Source organism: Mastomys coucha, unplaced genomic scaffold (assembly GCF_008632895.1).
Source record: "Mastomys coucha isolate ucsf_1 unplaced genomic scaffold, UCSF_Mcou_1 pScaffold13, whole genome shotgun sequence".
NCBI classification, from domain to species: Eukaryota; Metazoa; Chordata; class Mammalia; order Rodentia; family Muridae; genus Mastomys; species Mastomys coucha.
Window position 1 is genome coordinate 41271978 of NW_022196895.1, and position 19378 is coordinate 41291355.

General features: G+C 37.4%; 1 protein-coding gene across 1 annotated transcript in view; it reads left to right on the top strand.

Annotated features, from left to right (window-relative positions):
• The window catches only part of Kcnn2 (potassium calcium-activated channel subfamily N member 2), a 405119-nt gene that overhangs the window by 117114 nt on the left and 268627 nt on the right, over positions 1-19378 (top strand). The window contains exon 2 of the mRNA XM_031365618.1: positions 4270-4355. The gene's annotated coding sequence lies outside the window, so the exon portion shown is untranslated. The remainder of the gene's footprint in view (positions 1-4269; positions 4356-19378) is intronic.

Genomic DNA, 19378 nt, shown 5'->3' on the forward strand with positions numbered 1-19378 from the left:
TCTCTCTCTCTCTCTGTCTCTCCCTCTCTCTCTCTCTCTCTCTTTCTTTCTTTTTCGAGACAGGGTTTCTCTGTGTAGCCTTGGCTGTTCTGGAACTCACTCTGTAGACCAGGCTAGCCTCGAACTCAGAAATCCGCCTGCCTCTGCCTCCCAAGTGCTGGGATTAAAGGCGTGCGCCACCACTGCCCAGCACCTTTATCTTTCTTAACCTTCTTCTCTATTCAATATAAAGTTCTTGGCCACACTGTTTAACACTGCCCTGTTCTGGTATCATTGCTAGTTGGGCTCCCTCCTTTATCTGCTTCACAGTTTTCCCGACTAGCTTCTTGTCCAACTGTGTATCTCTTTGGAATACAGGAAGAACAACCCACAAACCACAAGGAACTCAAGAAGAAGGAAGACCAAAAGGTGGACAGTGCATCCCTTCTTAAAAGGGGAAACCAAATACTCAAGGAAGGAGTTGCAGAGATTAACTAGGGAGCAGAGACCGAAGGAAGGGCAAGCCAGCTTAAATATAGCTATCTCCTGAGAGGCTCTGACAGTACCTGACTAATACAGATGTAGAGGCTCACAGCCATCCATTGAACTGAGTACAGGGTCCCCAGTGAAGGAGTTAGAGAAAGGACTAATGGAACTGAGAGGTTTGCAGCACCTTAGGACGAACAACAATATGAACTAACTAGTACCCTCAGAGCTCCCAGGGTCTCAACCACCAACCAAGGACTGCACATGGAGGGGTCTGATTGTTCTGGCAGTATGTGTATAGTAGAGGATTGCAATTTGATCATCAATAGGAGGAGAGGAGCTCGGCCCTGTGAAAGTTCTGTGCCCCAGTGTAGGGGAATGCCAGGGCCAATAAGTGGGAGAGGGTGGGGTGGCAGGCATGGGGAGGGGGGAGGCAACAGGGGTTTGTTTTTGTTGTTTTTGTTTGTTTCTTTGTTTTTTGGGAGGGAAACTGGGAATGGAGAAATTTACATGTAAATAAAGAAAATATCTAATAAAAAAAAAAAGAAATGCATTTCAATTGGTTCTAGACCTCTTTTGAAAATATCCTGAAATGTATGGGCTTTCCCATTTATTAATCAAATTTTTTAACTGAGGCTCATAAAATTGTCTTTACATTTGGTTAAATTCATCCCATTGGTTCTTGCACTAATGAGGGAATTCCTAAAGTGTGAAGACTCCCCCCTCAAACGCATATCTCAGAATCCCTCAGATACCATAAAGTTCTCTTGGTTCATGGTTTAACTTCCAGCTTCCTTATTCAGCACATGCCAAGGGAGGCCGAAATCTTACAGAAGGTTTTGAAGGGTTTTTTTTTTCAATTAATAATTTTCATTTCCTAAACCTTTTTATTTAACTTCACATTGAGTTGATAATTTGCTTAAGCAGGGATTCTGTTTTAAAATTTTGTATATTTTAAAATAGTGAGAGGATTCTATTTCTTTTAACCCCTAGCAGTTGGGAAGCCTGCTCTTCTGACTCTGAACCTATTGTTTTCCATGTTTTCTTCTTGCTGTTGGTCTTCATTTGTAAACATCTTAACATTTTTCTTTTCATCATTCCCATATGGAGAGAAGAAAACCAGAGCAGAGTAACCTATTAGAATCCCAGTAATAACTGAGCCTCCATGTTTCCTCATCCTTAGTCATAAACTGCTTTCTTTGAGTAAATGCCAAGCATCAGACAAGACGTGGGGCTCTGACATCACTGTCGATTGAGTGTTTGCACAGACTCAATGCTAAGTGCTTCTTGTGCCTTTCTTCCCATCACCCTTACAAGAGCATCCTGAATTTACAGACAAGAAAGCAGAACAGTTGACAGGTTGCATAGACAATGAAAGAAAGACCCAAGCACCTGGAGGTAGGATCATTGACATGCCATGCCGTAGTAGGGTTAATGACTAAACAGTTTAAACTTTGAGTGCCATAGAAGGTTGCAATGATTCAAATCAGCCACTGTGGCATGAATGCAGCCATAAACACCCAGAATAAAAAAAAATAAATGTAGCTATGTCCCTTTAAGATTTTATTATAAAAATAGATGTATTTTCCTTGTGAGCAACTCTGCTTAAGATAATAATATGAATTTTTAAAACAAACAAACAAACAAAAAATAATGATAGCCTGATAATGAGGTTAAATTATGTTCCAAGTGGAAAGATTTTATGTCCATGGCATTCGCTAAGCTCTTCTCAGACACATAGGCATTTCAAGTGAGATTGGTTCAGGAAGCTGATTACAGAAAAGAGGAAGTTGGTAGAGGTAAGGGACATGCATACAGGTTGTGGTAGTGATTTGAGAAGTAGGGGAGGATGTTTCCTCCTGGGCCCTCCATTCTGTATGTCTCCATCACATGCAGTTATGGTGCTGTAAGAGGCTGAAATAATGAGAACAGATTAATGGCACAGATTCAATGTATAGACCTTTGATCTTGTGACACTCCAACCTAAACATTTTTCAACCTCCCAATCTCTTTGACAACTAAGAACTATAATGGCTTTCTTTGAAGGGAAGATTTAAAAGTAGCCTTCATGCTAATCAAAAAGAGACATTCAGCAAAGGCAGTCAACAGCTGGTTTTCCTGTTCCAGACACATGGTTTTGGTAAAAAGAAACAGATGTCGTATTTGGTTCCAAGTGAGTAATACAATATGTGTTACTCATTTGGAACCCAGATCAGAGGAGCGCTTACTTATCACATCTGTATAACCAAGACTCAAGACAGGAACTGTAGACCTTTTACCCTCAGTACCACCACGAGTAAGACCAAAATTCCTAAAGGGTGATTTTGAAGTGGAAAATGAACATTATACTCATTTGAGAGAAAGAAACTAATTACCAAATAAAAAGTGGAAAGGTGGAGTCACTTTTTTCCCCCTGTGAAACAATTCCTCATGCTCAGTAACTTAGAACTCTCAGTATGGTTATGAGATATACTTGGTCAAGGCAGAGGCGCATGCTTCCCTCCAGGCTGTGGTCTAGTCTCACTGTGAAATCTGTGAGTGAGATTAGAATCCAAGACTCTGTTACCAGTCAGGATTCTCAGCACACTGAGCATTCCTCTCATTAACATTTTCACCATGTATTTCTGCACCCATTACTTCCAGAACCCTTGCCTCTGTAAAAAGACAAGATGGCAAGAATTGATTTTTATCTCACGGTCAACTGAAAGTCACCTGTGGCCTTCACATCATTTGGAGGCTAGCTTAGTAAATATTCTCAGAAGCACCTTTCACCGTGTTCTGTTAGAAAGTAGATGTCCTTGAACGTTCCCGTGTTTGTCGACCAAGAATTTTTAATACTCAGAATAGGATTAGGAAATGTGTAATTTCTAGGTCTCTATCACCTAGAATTTGAAGCATTGTCTTATATTAATGGTCTGTTATCCAAACTACCCTGGGAATAAAATGCAGCCTTTTTTTTTTAATACCACCCCAGACTTAATATAAGCTCACCTATTTTATTAAAATGTTACATTTAGTCTGATGAACTCAAAAGAGATTCTTTTATGATTTTCAAATTGTTCAATTTAGGGAAAAACTTTCCTCAATCAGCATATATTTTAACTCTTCTCCTCAGATAGACGTTGCGTAAAGTAATTTTCAAAGTTTAGACCTTAAAATTTTTGAGACACAGACATCAGCACTGATTTTTTTCATCTTTGGTCCTAGAGAGAAGATTGCATGAGCATTGACATTTCAGTTGAGATATTATTGAAGACCATGGAGGTTAGTATAGGGGTCCATATCACTGACAACCAAGGATTCTTGGTTGATTTGAATCAGACAGTGATCCAGATGGTGAATAAGAGAAATAAGAAAAAAAATGAATGAGGAACACATGGCAGGGTCTTCTCTGTCCTGCCCAGCACTTTCTTATGAATGGAAAGTTATGAGTAGCACCCTCTGACAACTGTCCTTTAATTCCATGAGTAGACTCAATGCAGTGGTCTGACGTTTAGCCCCCAGTTACATGCCTAGCCACATCTCCTGGTGCAAGACAAGAATTCACAATTGTGTGTAGTGTGGCTCTAGATTAAAATTAGATAATTTAATTGGGATTCATTCTAAATATTCCCTGGAATAGGACCATGAAGTAGGCTATAGGGTTTCTACACTGGTAAGATGCATATTAGAAGGTAATAGAATATGTTAGGAAATTCTGGAAAATAAAAACTCACCTTGTGTCTCTGCACAAAAGTAAATAATCATTTAAGAATAAAGGTTCACAAAGATTGGAGAAATGCTAACAGATTCTATCTCTTACAGATTCTTGTAGAGAGAATTACAAAAGGATGGGATCCAGCAAGAGGCAAGGGGAACCCCAGGAATGGAGTGGGCTCTAAGCAGTAGTGGTGAGTGTTTGCACCTAATTACAGTGTGGATATTTTAAGCAAAGAGTGTTAAAGTTGGTTTGGCTGAATTGCCTGCAAACTGGAATCTCCTCCTTGTATGTGATCTCAACTGTTTTCATCAACACAATTTTGTGTTTAAACAGCCTGTGATCTATGTATTTCTTCACCATTAGTGTTTTCGCCTGAAGCTGAGATGATGTTCTGAAACTCACTGTCATCAAAACAGAGGCCACATACATATTTGTGTATTGCATTTGGCATGTTGATTCCTTTATCCCATTTATAATTTTCATCATGGGGTTACTAGATAATCATTTAACTCTACAGTGAAAGTATAAACAAGGCAAAACAGAAAGCAGTCTGAAAGATTTCTTTGACCAGCTAATCAAGAGAGCAAAAGTTAAATAGAGACAAAAGGAGACCCAAGGATATATGTAAAGTGCTCTTGGTTAGACATGGTTAGAGCCCTATAAAGTCTATCTGTATAAAATATCCCTAAAAGTCAAGGTCTAGAGAGATGGCTCAGTGGTTAAAAACACTCAATGTTCTTCTAAAAGTCCTGAGTTCAATTCTTAGCACCGACATGATAGCTCCCAACTTACTGATGTCATCTTCTACTGTGCAGATGTACATGCAGAAAAGTAGCCATATGTGTATATTACATTTTTCCTTTTGTCTCTACTTAATTTTAGCTAAATATATTATGCAACATATATGTAAATATATATGTAAATATATTAGTAACAGTGTCCAACAGTTAGGAAAAATGGTTTGTCTTCTAATTCAGTAAGGAAGTAAAGTAAAATTTAAGTTTACTGAATAAGTTGCAAGATGTATTTGACTCTTAGAGCTATTCATTCTTCCCAAATTAATCTATGGACTCAACACACATTTGCATTGCAGAAAATCTTTGTGTGTGTGTGTGTGTGTGTGTGTGTGTGTGAGAGAGAGAGAGAGAGAGAGAGAGAGAGAGAGAGAGAGAGAGAGAGAGAGGGAGAGGGGGGAGGGATCTTATTATGTTGCCCCAGCTACCCTAGAACTTACTATGTTGACCAGGTTAGATGCAAACTCATAGTGATCCATCAACCTCTCATGTGCTGGGATTAAAGGTATATACCATCATTCTCAGCTAGACACTTATGTTCAGTTCTTACTAGAAGACAGTTGTTAAACAATACCAACAATAAAACTGTAATGAAAAGCATGTTGTGATGTCATAACTTTTTTTTCTTAAGGAACTTACAGTAAACCTCAAAGAATAAATTTAGGTCGATAGTCTTTTTGAGATTTCCTTTAGGATACTTGTGAAATGACTCTTTCATTAAAACACTGCTTCTTGATTTCGTCTGAACAACAAATGCAGCTAGTGGTTGGACAGGAGAAATGTGGATACACTTTAAAGGACAGAGTTCTTCAGTACTCTCTTGGGATATGTTAGCCGGTTATTTTCATAAGCAACACACAGATGTTCACCTTTCCATGCTCAGCCCACAAGTTATTGTTATAATTGGGCTGCATTGAGGCCTTATTTATTTAGCATACCTTCAGAGATGGATTGGGTGCTCTACCAGGGTGGTAAGACCATTGTATTGGCAGAGTGAATCTTTTATGATATTGGCCATATAAAGAATATATTGCTTGGAACATTTGAAATCCAGGCAGTAATGCTCGAGTTTCATCAGGTAGTGTTGTATGATTATCTTGAGGAGAAGCAGCTTCTTATTCTTCCTGTTGATGTGGGTATCCACCAGCGAAGAATGGTCAGACATGGATTTAAGCTAATACGAAGTCTTTATGAGCCAGCTGGTGATACACTGGGTGTTCAGGATCCCAGTGTAGTCCTGAGCCTTTCTCAGGATGAGCATTTAAGCAAAGAACATATTCTGGGTTGATGTACATCAGTTAACGAGAACACTTATCCAGAAGCAGAACTACTGAAGCTAAAAAGCGAGGTTAGTACATTTAGAGACTGTCCTGGAACTGTGTGAACTGTGATGGATTAAGCTTTTGTTTTAGTTTGGCTGGTGGTACTGCCTATCTGAATGGCACATCCATCATGGAGTCAGTTTTGCCAAGATCTGGAGTCCTGTTATACTGTAACTGTAAGTTCTGAATGAGATACCAGTGATAAAAGCCAGACTTTTGATCTTAACTTCAAAAAAAATTTTTTTTTAAATCTGGTAGTTCCTGGGAAATCCACAATGAAAACAAAAAACAAAACAAAACACAAAGTTCTTTGTGTTATTGGTTCATCTGGAACCCCCTTAACTAAAGCTAGTGGCTGTGGTCACTTAGTGAGAGCAAGTTGTCATAGAGAAAACATATTTCGATTTAAGCATTCAGTTACTGAGGGCAACAGGACAGATGGTGGTTCTCCTAAACCATACAGGACTGCCTTCTGCTTCCATGACTCTCATCTTGCTGACCACAGACTGTTAGTATCACTCTTCAATTTCCTGCAAAAGTTAAACATAATAAGTTCAATAAGTATCCTATCATTTTCATTTGTTCTTTTTAGCTCCGTATTTTTAAGTGAGTATAATTCAGTTTGATTTAACTTAAATACATGATTGCACTTTAGTTAGAGGCATCCATTGTTTGAAATCAGCTGTTCTGTAGACATGGATCGAAAGCTATCCTGTGATTAATTAGTTCACTGGACAGGAAAGACTTCTGAAGACTTTCGTGAGCATTCCATCGTTTTGATGCTACCAAGACACACGTTTGCGGGGGCTTGGGGGGAATCTCATGGAAATATGTGGGAAACCTGCCCCAGACACTAGTGGTTCCCTCTTGAAGACAGTTGAGGGAGGGAGCATTGATATGGAGGCTAAACCTGGTTTTGTGAGAGTAAATTTTGCTTTCTATATTTTACCAGTCTTGTCTCTGAGTTTCTCTGACCCCAGAACCCAATGACTCAGAAGAATTAACACTCTACTGTAAAACAGGACAACAGGACATTGTAGGGATTAAGAAAGGACCTTTGTTCTTTTCTCCACAGGTCCTTCAAGACCCCTGGCCCTAGGCTGGGTATTTATTTAACCCCTTGTCAGCTAGAGAAAATCACTCTCAGGAAGAAACAAAACACTTTAAAAAGAGATTCTAATCTTTATTTCTAAGAGAAGAAAAAAAAAGGGGAAAGTTTATCTCTAAGGGAAAAAATCTGTGTGTGGTCTATTCTTTGTTCTCAATATTTCTTATGCTTATCTCAGGATACATGATCACAGGATATTTCGAACATCTTTTTTTGGAAAGTTTACACAAGTTCAAACATAGACTTAAATCATAAATTGAATGAGAAATAACAACTGAGATATTTACATGTGTTTTCATTAAGACTAGTTGTCTAATTAGACATTCATTATCAGTCACTAGTAACACAGGTTCATAGGGAGTCTAAAACTGTAAATCTTATGTCTAAGTTAACAATGAAGTTTTGTATAGCTAAACCAGTTAATATCTTATCTTCTGTCCCTGGACCTACAATAAATCATTCCTTCCTAGTTTATGGCCTTTAGTTGTTTTACAGCCTAAAGAAATGTATTCCTAAATTGTAAATTTGTATCAATGCCTGCTTTCTATCAGTACAATTAACTCATGACACAAAAAGACCAACAGAGTTCTAATTGCAGTTTTCATATTACAGAGAGCTGTAATTGAGCCTTAGTATAAAAGTCTCAATAGTTACTAGTATAATTTTTTTTATTTTATGATTTTTTGAGACAGGGTTTCTCTGTATAGCCCTGGCTGTCCTGGAACTCACTCTGTAGACCAGGCTGGCCTCAAGCTCAGAAATCCGCACTAGTATAAATTTAGGAATTCTTATAGAATCATCATTAAGAATTAAGAAATCATCTATTTGTCTATATAGCATCACTACAAGAGAGTACATCTCCACTGATCTGCAGAAAATCTGCCCAATATGGTGAGCTAATGCCCAGGAATTGTTATATTGATTTAATAATAACAGAAAAGGCATATCAATGGCAAGAATCAAGATTGAGACATTGTCCCCTGAGCCTAGCTACCAAGGGCTCATTCGTTGCAGTTCCAGAGTGAACCATCTCTGGAAGATCACCCGCTACCCTTTAGTCTCTTCTACATGGCTCCTGACAGGAATATATTTTTTACTTTGTCAAAGATATATTGATGTTCATAAGTGACATTGGTCTGATGTTCTCCTTCTTTGCTGAATCTTTGCGTGATTTAGGTTTCAGGGTAACTGAGACATCATAGAATGAATTAGGTAGTATTCCTTCTCTTTCTATATTGAGGAATAGTTTGAGGACCGTTCTTATTAGCTCTTCTTTGAAAGTCTGGTAGAATTCTGCACTAAAACCATTTGGCCCTGGACTTTTTTTGGTTGGGAAACTTTTAATGACTATTTCTGTTTCCTCAGGGGTTATGGGACAGTTTAGATATTTTACTTGATCTTGGCTTAACTTTGGTAGGTGGTATCTGCCTAGAAGTTCATCCAGTCTGTTTAGATTTTCCAGTTTTGTGAATTATAGGCTTTTTAAGTAAGATCTAATGATTATTTGAATTTCCTCAGTTTCTGTTGTTATGTTTCCCTTTTCATTTCTGATTTTGTTAATTTAGATACTCTGTTTCTTTTAGTGAGTTTAGCTAAGGGTTTGTCTACCTTGATTTTCTCAAGGAACCAGCTCTTAGTTTTGTTGATTGTTTGTATTGTTCTCTTTGTTTCTAATTGATTGATTTCATCCCTGAGTTTGACTACTTCCTGCCATCTGCTCCTCTTGGGTGTGTTTGCTTCTTTTCCTTCTAGACATTTCAAGTATGCTGTTCAGTTGTTAGTATGAAATCTCTCCAATTTCTTTATGAATACACTTAGTGCTGTGAATTTCCTCTTAGCACTGCTTTCATTGTGTCCCATAAGTTTGGGTATGTTGTGCCTTCATTTTCACTGAGTTCTAGAAAGTCTTCATCTCTTTCTCTCTCTCTTTCTCTCTCTCTCTTTCTTTCTTTCTTTCTTTCTTTCCTAACTAAGTGATCATTGAATAGTTACTGAACTACTTTGAACCACTTTGAAAGCAGGAGACAAATGGGAGGCTTACACTTATTTTTTCATCATATTTTTAAACATTTTAGTAAAGAATATAAATAACATTGTAATTTTCACAGGCAGTAAAATTAGTGGTATCATTTTGGCAGGATGCCAATGGCCACTCAAAAGATAGCTATTATAGACAGAAATGCATATTATCAGCATGCATTTAGGAGTAGAAACCACAGCAATTGTCTTAGCAAAAGGAAGTTAATTAAAACAATCGGCAGTTGAGAACTGGAAACCTGAAAAAGATGATACAAAAAACATTAATCAACTGCAAAACTGGGGGTCCAAAAAAGAGAGATCAACCTTCTTTTATTAGCTTGTGACATAGATGGGGTGCATAAACATGCAGAATTCAAACCTCTGAGAACTGGCTGTTGCTGAGTCATTTAAGCCCCAGCAAGGACACAGAGACACCACATGGTCTTGCAGCACTTGCCTTTGGTATGGAAGAACTAGAGGTCATATCTGGGGTCTGTGAGAAGGCACAATTGTGATGGTTTGGGAAGAGTAGAAGATGTCCAAACAGAAATCATGTACACCATTGGAACATCCAGCAGCCACACTGTTGAAGCAGAAGCTAGAAATACTAAAAGCAGGAAGCAAAACAGACCCTTCTCTCTCCACTAGCCTTCTAATCCCTCTCAGGGGCCTCTGCTGGCAGAGCCTCTGTGTTTCAGCTGGAGAAGAACTGTGGATTTCAATGTCCCAGGCTGAAAATGACAAAGGTGAAGCATGGAAGAGTGGATATGAAGCTAAATAATGGTAGCATAGCAAGTGTCTCAGGCGAAACAAATAGAAAACCAAGCCCACTGTTCTACAATCTTCAGTAACTATTTCTTGAAGGGCACATTCAAGATTTATAGCTGGAATCCTGTATTCTACATTACAGTAACTTTTTTTGATAAAATTACCACTGAATTAGTTTGACAGTGCATGAAAAGAAAGTAGTTGGATAAAGATGATCGACTACACACATCCATGTGCTTTTAATAAATCTCTTCAATTAGTTTAAATATAATTAAAATATTATATCTTATTGCACTAACAGAATAACTCATGATGAAAAGAAACATATGGGGCAACTGGGTGGGCTTGTTTCCTGTGGAATGACTCTACAAGAAATACATGGAGCAAAACAGCAAGAGGCCAGCACTGCATATGTGAAAAATGGTTTCCAAACCTTGCAGCAAAAACCCCAGTGAAGCAGGAAGTAGGTAAAACTTCTGGGATATTTGGGTGAATAGCAGAAACATGGTTTTTGTTTGTTTGTTTGTTTTCTGAGCATATGGACCAATTAGTCTCCAATTTTCCCCCCTAGAATACTTACAGTCATGGTCAAATACAAAAGGTGTGACTGAGGTCCCTTGGCAGGTGAATAAGGATCCCTGAGTTTGAGCCCTAGAATGCACATCTTAGAAGGAGCAGATCCACTTCAAAAATTTGTTCTCTGACTGATGCACATGCACTGTTGTATATGCAAGGAGACCTTCCCAACCCCCAGTAAATAAACAACAGTAATTAAACAGCAAAACAATTCAAGGATACAAAAAGTGCCTAGCAACTCAGGAACACAAAAATTCCACATCCCCGTGGTTGGATGAGGAATGAAAACATGTAATCAAATTCAACAAACAGACCCCATATGTGAAAATTTCTGTATTTAAAAAAAAACTAAAGACATGTTAAAGACAAGAATTGCTACTGCAGAGAGAATGTAGTAGCTACAAAAAAAGCAAGCCATTTGGGGAAGATAAATGGTATCTTTGTAATTAAAATGTGGTGGTAGAAATTTGAAGATATCATTATTTAGTTTAATGGCAGATTAGACACAGTTGATAAGTAGCAAGCCAGGGCTCTCAAGTTTGGAGAACAGAAGCCATTAAAAGCAATCGGAAATTTATGTTGCCCAGAAGATGGTTTGAGAATGTGCTATATATTTGTCATTTACACATTCTAATCATATTGAAAAGGAAAGGTGGCTAGAGAAATTATCACAGAAATTACATATATTATGAAATACAACACTGGTTATAAAATTGATACAATTGTTAAAAGGATGCTCTTGACTGCTCTACTCACTGTCAGTAAAACAATGTTAAGTATAAGTAAATATTTGTTAATAGTTAGAAAATGTGTGCCTATAAAGATAGCTCAGTGGTTAAGAACACTTGCTGTTCTTGCAAAGAACCTAGGCTTGGTTCCCAACACCCAGAAGAGACTAACAACTGTCTGTAATTCAGTGTCTTCATCTGCCCTTCATTGGTATTCTATGTACACTGTACACAAGTATACATGCAGTCATTAAAATAAAAACCAAATAGGTCTTTAAAAGTATTTAGCTGATGGATCAAAACATAAACGGGAAACTTTGAGAAGATCAATTGTGAAGAAAAAAATCTGAAACATTTTCTTTAAATGAATGGATCAAGAAGACATGTACTGAGGAGCTTTAGCTACTGGGACGCAAACCGACCCCCCCCCACCAACTCCCGCCCCCAGCAGACCTTGCAGAGCCGGAGATTGATGCAAAAGCAAGAGGATGTTATTGTTCTAGTGCGCTGGAGTCGACCTGCACCTAAAAGGTGACCTCGAGCAGCTCTTTTGGCTAGTTTTTATACAGTTTCCAGGGGCAGACTAGAGTAACAGCATCTAAACACAGTATGATTGGTGGAACAGTGAGACTTTTAAACTGATTGCTTCTTAGGGAAGGAGGTAGCAATGGCTTCCCCTATCTGTAGGTGGCCAGCAGTCTTTCTGAGGAATGTAATTGGCCTTTCCCTTTCGGGAAGGGAGGAGTGTCTACATGCTCTGGGCTTCCCTTTTCTGCAGGTGACTTCCTGAGGAAAGTAATTAGCTTTTCCATTTGGAGAAGGAAGGGGTGCCTAAGTGCTCCATTGACTTCTCTTTCCTGGGAAGGGAGAGGTCTAGGGTATTCTGAGTCTGGTAGAATTTCCAACAGTCTTTAGTTAGTTGACCTCTTCAGAATCAGGGTTTGCTAAGACAGCAAAGAAAGATATTAAATGAAACAAAATGAGTTCTGTGTTTGAATGCAATGAAATAAACATTTAGGCGAGGGCTGAAATAAGACATTAATAAACATGTGTAATTCAGAAATGCATTATCTACAGAAATTGTAAATTAAGTTTTTAAGTCCATGCTCTGGTAAAATAAAGATATGAAAATATAATTAAAGAGGGACAGGAACCAGTGACAAGTTACTGTTAGCTGTTAAAATATACACTTCATTCACTCTATTTAAAAAGCGACAAGCCGGAGCTAAAGCACATGAAGATCTCACTAGAGGCAACACTGCATTAACATCAGAAGCACTTAGGAAGAGGAGGCAGTCTTTGCTGTTTTATCCAGTGGACGAATATACAAATATGTTCATCAAATATGCCTTGCAGAAGCTTTTTGGTGCCATGTGGTCCCATTTATCAATTGTTGATCTTAGTGTCTGCACTATTGGTGTCAGTTCAGAAAGTTGTCACCTGTGCCAGTATGTTCAAGGCTATTCCCTACTTTCTCTTCTGTCAGGTTCAGTGTATCTGTTTTTATGTTGAGGTCTCTGATGTACTTGGATTTGACTTTTGTGCAGGGTGATAGGTATGGGTCTATTTGTGTTCTTCTGCATAGTAAAATACAGTTAGACCAGCACAATTTTTTGCAGATGCTTTCTTTTTTCCATTCTATAATATTGCATTCTTTATTTTAAAAAAAAAGAAACCTAGGTGTCTGTAGGTGTGTGGGTCTTCAGTTTGATGGAATTGATCAATTCATCTGTTATTCATGCCAGTACTATGTGGTTTTTATTACCATAGCTCTGTAGTATAGATTGGAATCAGGGATGGTAATACACCTAAAAGTTTTTATTGTATAGGATTGTTTTAGCTATCCTTAATTTTCGTTTTTCCATATGAAGTTGAGTATTGTTCTTTCAAGGTCTGTAAAGAATTGTGTTGGGGATTTGATGGGGTTTACTTTGAATCTACATATTTCTTTTTGTAAGATGGCCATTTTTACTATGTCAATTCTACCAATCCATGAATATTGGATATCTTTGTATCTTCTGATATCTATTCAATTTCTTTAAAAGCTTGAAGTTCTTGTTATACTTTTAGTTTTACTTGGTTGGTTAGAGTTATCCCAAGATATTTTATACTCTCTGTGGCTATTGTGAACACCACCAATGATATAAAACAGCAGTTTACAGAGTGGGAAGATTTTCACCTTCTCTATATGTGACAGAGGGCTAATTTCCAAAGTACGTAAAGAACTCAGGGAACTAGACGTCAACAAATCAAATGATCCAACTTTAAGGGGACTGATCTAAACAGAGAATTGCAAACAGAGGAAAGTCAAATGGCCCAGAAGCACATGAAGAAATGTTCAACATCCTTAGCTATCAGGGAAATGCAAATCAAAATGACTTTGAGATGACCTGTCAGAATGGCTAAGCTCGAAAACACTAGCCACAGCTTATGCTGGCAAGGATGTGGAGCAAGGGGAACACTTCTTCATTGCTGGTGGGAGTCCAAATTTTGGAAATCAATATGGAAATTTCACAGAAAATTGGGAATTTACCTACCTCATATCCCACTCCTGTACATATACCCAAATAATGCTCCATCTTACCACAAAGATACTTGCTCAACTATGTTCATAGCAGCTTTATTCATAATAGCAAGAAACTAGAAACCTATATGTCCTTCCACAGAAAAATAAATTTAAAAATTGGGATACATTTACACAATGGGATATTACTCAGCTTTTAAATACAGTGACATCATGAAATTTTCAGGAAAATGGATGGAACTAGAAAGATAAATCATCCTGAGTGAGATAAATCAGACCCAGAGTGACAAACCTGATATTGCCTAACCCAATTGTCATCAGAATGGCTTCATCTTGCAACTGATGGAAATAGATGCAGAGACCCACCAGCCAACCATTAGGCATAGCTCAGGGAATCTCACTGAAGGAGGGGCAAAAGAATTGCAGAAGCTAGAGGAGTCAAAGATACCACAAGAGAGTCCACTGAGTCAACAAAACTGGACTCATGGGGGCTGAGATTGAAGCAATAATCAGGGAGTCTACACGGGTCTAACCTAGGCCATCTGTATATATATTATGATTGTGTAGTTTGCTGTTTTGTGCAATTCCTAAAAGAGGGAGCAGGGGCTGTTTCTGATGCTTTTCCCTGCTTTTGGGATTCATTTCCTCCTACTGGACTGCCCGAATACATGGGGAGTTACCTAGTCTTCTTGCAACTTGGTAAACCATGTTTAGTTTCATATCACTGGGAGGTCTGACCTTTTCTGAAGAGAAAGGGAGGAGGAGTGGATAGAAAGAGAAATGTAGAAGTAGGGATGGGAAGAGAGGATGGAGGGGAAGCTGTGATAGGGATGTAATATATAAGAGAATAAATTAATTATAAATAGATGCTTTAACATAAAGGAAATGATAGATAATGCTTCTCGGCCGTTTAGCTAAGATCAAGTGTAAAAACATTCATATATGGTTCTTTTAAGATCTCTGGTTTATAAAAAGAAAACTCTGGATTAAATTTCATGAGCAATTTTAACATTGATCAATACTAGCAGCAAAATTGACCAATTTGTGTTTTCTAAAGGCTGTTGTTAAAAATAGCCACTCCTTATCTTCACAACAAGTATATAATTGATTTTCCCCTCAGTGTAATCACATTATGCATGTAAGTTAGCAAGGTAATTCTTAACCATGAACCATGTGAATCCCTTGATGTATATAATAAATCTAAATCATCCTTCCTTTAAATGTCATAATTCTGAGGAGTAGCTGATTTTTATTCAAATTACACCCATTTCATCATGATTTTAGTTGTTAATAGTTAGGTTTTGAAAATCCACCATTATGTAAGAAGATTGATATATAAACTCTATGCAAGCATCTATTTTTTATGACATTGCTGGATTTTTTTTCTCTTTAACTTATTTGTTTTTCTTATCTATAAACCCAAAACACTGTTTAGAGTCTATTACAAATTTTAATCTGAAAAAAATGTGTCAGCTACTTATTTTTTTCTGTTATTGTACACTGTTCAGCTCTGCAATGTAAAGGTTTCTGTGAAGAAATCTTATCTAGCTTGCTTGATGTGTAATGCTTAAAATAATCAAGAGTTATTGATTAAATGAGGGTTTGAGTAATAAACATGAATGTTTCCTGTCTTAGTTAGGGTTTCATTGCTGTGAAGAGACACCATGACCAAGGCATCTCTTAAAGAGGACAACATTTAATTGGGGCTGGCTTACAGTTTCAGAGGTTCATTCCATTATCATCATGGCAGGAAGTGTGGCAGCATCCCGGCAGACAGGGTATTGGAGGGGCTGAGAGTTCCGCATCTCCATCCAAAGGCAGCCAGGAGGAGGGTTTCTTCTGTTCTGCATGGAACCTGAGCACCACGCACACAGTGACACATTTCCTCTAATAAAGCTACACCCATTCCAACAAGTTCATACCTCCTAACAGTGCCATTTCCCATGGGCCAATCATATTCTACTATTCCCTCTACAAACAATGTTCCCTGCCAAATTTTAGCTTCAGTTCCTTTTTTTTTTTTACTTGTACTGAACATGCACAGACTTTTATTTTCTTCTTGCATTTCCCTAAATACCAGGGAACAATTATTTACAGGACATTTGCATTTACATTACATTACATTACATTACGTTACATTGCATTACATTTTATTCATGAAGCATCCCTCAATTGCCTTGTCCTCGGGAGTGTTTGTCTCCTTTAATCTATCTACAATAGTCTATTCAATGGAACTCATTCATTTGGGCTATGCTGACCTCCATCATAATAGTATCATTAGTTACCTATGCATCCTCTTCTCAACCAATTACAAATTCCTTGTGGGTGAAGAGAGCCTATATTCAGTCTTATTTCTGTCTGTCCTCTTGAGTATACACCTATAACTATGCCTTGTACTTGACAGCTATTTTTCTCTAATCAAATAATTTAAGTACCATTAATTCCTTTCATGGTAGACTTGAGGAGGGACAGGGATTTGTAACCAGAATAAAAACATGTGATATCATTTTTTTCACTCTTAGATATGTAACAATGTTCTTAAATTAATCACTATATACTATTTTCTCTGCCTTTAATGGATAATAAGCACTCAAAATGTGTAAGATTATGGCATAAGCCTGAGATGTAGACTAGCTAGGTGTGGTAGTTTGAATAGGTATGGACCCATAGATTCGTGTGTTTGAAAGCTTGGCCATAGGTAGGGGCCTATTAGGAGGTGTGACCTTGTTGGAGGAGGAGTGCAATACTTAAAATACTCAAGTAGTTATTGTTAGAGTAAGTGTGCCACTATGAAGATGGGGCTTTGAAGTCTTAGATGCTTAAGCTATGCCCAGGGTGAAACATATTCAGTCTCCAACTGGCTGCCTTTAGATCAAGATGTAGAACTCTTAGCTCCTCCTCCAGCAGCATGTCTGTCTCCAAGCTGCTATTCTTCCCATCATGGGAACAATGGATTAAACCTCTGAAACTATAAGCCAGCCCAATTAAATGTCTGCCTTTATAAGTGTTTCCTTAGTCATGGTGTCTCTTTACAGCAATAAAACCTAACTAAGACCCTAGGTATATATGCATCCATATAAATTTTAGGGCCTTGGAGGTAAAATTTTTGTTGATTCATTTATTCAGTAAACATATGGGTGTGCCAGCTGCTGCTGCTGCTACTAATGATGAAGTCACAAGCCTTGGCATTCTCATGGGGGCTTATAATTTAGGAACGAAGTAAAAATAAAAACAAGCAAACCAAAGGACAACCATTTTAATTTAACTGACTAAAACAGTGGATTTAAGGATTCAGGGGTTCAGATCCATACTGTGATGTTTCAATACGAGAAACAGTCTTTTTAGAAGATTTATTTATCAAAGATTTCTGTGAATATGTATATACTCGTGAGTGTAGGTGCCCATGTAAACCAGAAGCCTTGGATGTCCCTGAAGCTAAAGTTGCAGGAGGTTGTCAACTTCCTGATGTGGGTACTAAGAACTGAATGTGGGTCCTCTTCAAGGGGTACATGATCTTTAATTTTTTTAAAAAAAGATTTATTTATTATTATAATTAAGTACACTGTGGCTGACTTCAGACACACCAGAAAAGGTGTGTCAGATCTCATTATGGGTGGTTGTGAGCCACCATGTGGTTACTGGGATTTGAACTCAGGACTTTCAGAAGAACAGTTGGTGCTCTTACCCACTGAGCCATCTCACCAGCTCAAGGTATGTGATCTTAAAAGCTGATACATCTCTCTAGCCATTAGAAAGGACTAGTTGTAAGAGAGACTCTTTTGACTTATTAAATCAAGTTCTGTTTCAATAAGCAAATCCAGAACCTCATCTTAATACAAGCCTCTATAAAATGATAAATGTCTCAATTACTTTCAAAGTTATTTCAGATAACTTAAGCAAAATAAATATATGCGAAATTTATTAACAAGTGGAACACAAGACAAAATATTGAATATTATGTTTGTCAAGTTAATAAAATGAAACTCTGTTTAGTGACTTCATTTCAATTTCTTAAAAAAATGTCCTTAACTAAAACTTTAAAAAAGCAGTCAACTTCAAATGTAATTCTTTTATCTTTATAATTTTATGAAAGAAATTATGATGTATTTTGCTTATAGGAAAAGTGCAGGAACCATCAATAATTGGAAATAGCTGACATTTTTTAATGAGAACACAGAATAAATAGCAGAATGATGCATGAAATTGAAGCAGCAACAAGTTCATTAATATTGCACCATTTCTAATATGGAAATGAGGCTTTCTCACTTAACCCCTTGCTTGGAGAGTGACTACTTAAAATTCTTAACTTTTATATCATTATTCTGTTAAGAGTTCAAAAAATGCAAAATGTTGCCAATCACATTTTGAAAAAAAAATGCTCTCTGGGTTCTTGTCAATTAACCTTTATTCTGTTGTTTTCTTTTTAACCCAATAACATTTGTCACTTATGTTTTCTCTTTACATTATTTTTCTTTTTTATTTTCAAGATAATAAATGTCAACAAATTGTCTGTCATGTGGCATATTATATAGGGTCCCAGATGTTATAAAAGCATCAGTATGAATTGTTTTAAATGTAACAATAAAATAGTTCAAAAAAGAATGTGATTTTCTTAATTTTAAGGTGATATTGATTAGCTAATATAAATTAAATTTGTGTTTGTTCAAAAATGAAAAGAGTTTATACTTTTTCAAAGTTTCCATTGAAGATACTTGCATAAGTTACTGATTAATTCTAAACTTCCCATTTCTGGAAACTGATTACATCTTTCCCTCTTTTGGCATCACATGTAACCTTTGCAAGCTTTTTTTGTTTCCCCTTTTGTTTCTGTTTATGTGCTTGTTATCAGCCAGGGTTCCTTAGAGGAACAGAACTGAGGGTATTATGTATTTAAAAGGGACTCCTTAGAGAGACTTACAGCTTGTATAACCCTGCTCACTCAACAATGCTTGCTTTGAATAGAAAGGTCAATAATTTAGTAGTTGTTCAGTCCTAGAGGCTGGATTTCTTAGCTGCTCTTCAGTCCATGTTGGAATCCTACAGAAGTAGGTTCTAATACCAGGGAAGGAATACCTAAACATCAGGATAGATGCACTTGGCTAGCAAGAGTCAGGCAAGAAGGCATAAAACAGTTTTCTTCTTTAAAGTTCTTTTATATGGGCTGCCCTGTTTTGGAATGGGTCTCCTCACCTCAAATGATCCAATCAGAAGAATTTTTTACAGATCTTCCAAGCTGCTTGGCTTTTCATGGATTCCATGTGTAGTCAAGTTGACAGCCAAGATGAGCCATCACAGTGCTCTCAACTAAGTATATTATCTAGATGGGGCCATTGCCATTGCATCTCCACTACTTAAGCCATGGACTCTTTTCTAA